Source organism: Budorcas taxicolor, chromosome 11, assembly GCF_023091745.1.
Source record: "Budorcas taxicolor isolate Tak-1 chromosome 11, Takin1.1, whole genome shotgun sequence".
Classification (NCBI taxonomy): Eukaryota; Metazoa; Chordata; class Mammalia; order Artiodactyla; family Bovidae; genus Budorcas; species Budorcas taxicolor.
Window position 1 is genome coordinate 142,102,106 of NC_068920.1, and position 3,349 is coordinate 142,105,454.

The following is a 3,349-nucleotide window of genomic DNA, read 5'->3' on the forward strand; positions in this document are numbered from 1 at the left end:
AGAACCTGCCTACCAAAGCAGATAGACGTAAGAGACCTGGGTTCGATCCCTGGGTCAGGAAGATCCTCTGGAGAAGGAAAAGGCAACCCACTCCAGTTTCTTGCCTGGAGAATCCCATGGACAGAGGAGCCTGGTGGGCTACAGTCCATAGGGTCACACAGAGTTGGACATGACTGAAGTGACTTAGCAAGTGTGAAATCACGCGTGCAGAGTGAAAGTCATCTCAGAACCCAGCACAGGAGCCCTTCCACTCTGAGTCTTCATGCTCAGATCCCCAAAGGCAAAAATTCTTGTTATAAAGAAAGAAATTTTTTAAAAGACAAGAAATAGTCCTGCGGCCTGTTTCTGAACACAGAATTACTCAAGTGAATAAAACAGCATCAGGAAATCAAAAATAGAGTCAAAAGAGACAAAACCAAGTAATATCAGGCTTTGGGCATCAGTTTGGGGCTCCCTGTCAGCACCCCAAGGATGGTCCCAGCATAAGGACAGATAACCCCACATTCATCACATCCCGTCCTCTTCTTGGTTGGCTGTGATCTTGGCCAAAGGCACCTGTTGAGGATCCATTTTTTTTCCTTCTCAAAAGAAGAATCAGAATCATCATCTGAGAGAAGTAAAGCATGCTCATTAAAAAAAAAAAATTTCCAATAATTGCAAAGAGGCTCAATTAAAAGAACAAAAAGGTGATTGCAACTGATTTCTGGAAAGTCAGAGTTTATTGTTAAAATTTTGCTTTGAATTTGAGACTGAAAAGCTTCAAGAGGAAAAACTATAACGAATACAGGCTTTAAAGTGTTTCTTCATTTTTGAAGAAATAACTCAGCCTCCTTTTCTCAGATCCTAAGAAACAGTTTGAAAAAAAAATAATTTTAAGACCCAGCCTCACATTCCCAAGAATCTCAGACTTTCAAAGTTGGAAAAACCTCAAAGTCCAAAACTTCAGCCAATCTTTCAGTCCTCCTTGAAGTGATGAGAACAGGGGCTTTGAATTCAGAGAGGACTGGGTTCAAATACCCAATTTGGGCTTCCCTGGTGGCTCAGATAGTAAAGAATATGCCAGCAATGCAGGTGACCCTGGTCCAATCGCTGGGTCAAGAAGATCCCCTTGAAAAGGGAATGGCAACCCACTCCAGTATTCTTGCCTGGAGAAGCCCCATGGACAGAGGAGCCTGCCAGGCTACAGTCCATGGGGTCACAAGGAGTCGTTCATGACTGAAGTTACTTAGTATGCACACACAAGGAAAGAACTACCTGGTCCAGGCACTCTGCTGGGTGCTTTCATATTTGAGTAACTAAAGAATGTGTCGCATATCAGGTTAGCAGAGCTGAGACTGTATTTCCCAGAATTCTCCTCCCTACAGGCTTCAGATTTCAGACTGGCTACAGAAAATATTTGCAGGAGACCTGGAAGATGAGTGTGAACCCCCAGCCATTCTGTTATGCTCTGAAGGCAGTGGGCCAGACACTGATGCTGCTCCCACGCTTTGTCACTGATCTGCGTGTCCGCCTTTGTGGCCTGGGGTGGCAGCAACATCTGCCCTTCTGGCCTCTAGCGGTCCCAGGCCAGAAAGACACCAACTAACCTTCAGGTCACCTGTGTGGCTGAGGACGGAACGGTGACGGTGAGGCAAGGACCCCGCTTTCCTGCTGGTTCCAGTTTGGCCTTATCCTCTCTTATGTCGTGTCCATCCCTCCTCGCCCTGCTGAGGACAAGACCAGCACACAGAATGCTTGACCAGCTCCCACAGTTACATAAAGTCTAATTCTTACTTTTTAAAATTTCTCATTCTATTTTGCTTACCGTGGTTCTGCTTTTTAAAGGAACTCCTAACCTAACTGATACAGTTAGTACAAGGTTATAAGAAGGTAGCTTCTGGAACTTACCACTAAGTGCCTCAGTTTCTTCATCTGTGAAATGGGAGTAAGTACTGATCTCATAATTGTGAGGTTTAAATGACTTAGTATGTGTAAGTCACTTAGTTAGTGTTTATCACCTCAGTGAGCAGTCTTATTACCATCATTTCATATGGTCTTTAAAAATCTACAGTGAGATAAGGAATATTGTTCTACTCATGGTTCAGACAGAGAGACTCAGAAAGTTTCCATGACTTACCCAAGGTCACTCAGATGGAAAGTGAGAGAGCTGGCATTCCATCTCAGGTCAATTTGCTTCCAGACTATTCTCAGCAGAAGGTTCCCCCTCCTGTCTCCTTTCTCTAATCCATATGGAATGGTGTCACTTTGGAAAGCTTCCAAGCCTCTCCTTTCATAACAAGTCTTAGTCATTTTAATCAAGAGTGAAAATACTCTCTCTTTGGACAGATTCAAAGATCTTACAGAAGAGAGAAGTTTCTCCTCAATAATGAATCCTTTTCTGAACACTGTAGTCCTTTTCTGTTCTCACATGATTGATTTTGATTTTCAATTAATCCACAATTATGTATCAGCACCATTGTCTTCCAACATTGTGCTGCTGGAAAAACAGGTGTAGTGGTGTAGTGGGGAACCTACAGAACTTGAAATTGGAAGATCTCTACTTGCCCATTCCCTCTGCGGTTTCCACTCTGAAAACACAACGATAAGGAGACCTACTTCCTGTCTTACTTGTTCCAGCAGATTGAATAGTGGCTCCCAAAAGGTATGCCCAACATCCTGATACCTAGACTTATTTGGAACTTATTTGGAAAAAGAGTCTTTGAAGGGGTTATTAAATTAAGGATCTTGATATGGGTGGATCCTATATTCATGACAAATGTCCTGATATGAGACAGAACAGGAGGAAACGTAGAGACTAGAGGAGAAGAAGGCGATGAGGACAGGCGACACAGATTAAAGTAATGCAGTGACGAGTCAAGAAACACCCAGAGCCACCAGAGTCTGGAAGGCAAAGGGGGATTCTCCCCAGAGCATTTGTGGGGAGCATGACCCTGGCAACACCTTGCTTCAGACTCCTGGGTTCTGGAACTGGGAGAGAGTAAATCTCTATGGCTTAAGATCACCAAATTCATGGTGATTTTTCATGTCAGTCCTAAGAATTTTTTATGTCTGCTATGCAACAAATCATAAAAACCTCAGCGTCTCAAGACAACTTCTACTTGTTACCTACAGTGTGAAAATCCAGAGTCTAGACACACGCTGGCTGGGTTCTCTTCTCGGGTACTTGCAAGGGTGGAATCAGGATGTCAGCTGGCTGCATTCTCAGCTGGGGCATGGGGTCCCCTTCAAAACCAGTTGTTGGCAGAATTCAGTTTCTTGTGCTTGTAGGACTGAGGTCCCTGTCTCCTTGCTGGCTCTCAGCCGGGGACCACTCTCGTATTTCCTGCCACCTTGCCTTCCTTCTCCACCT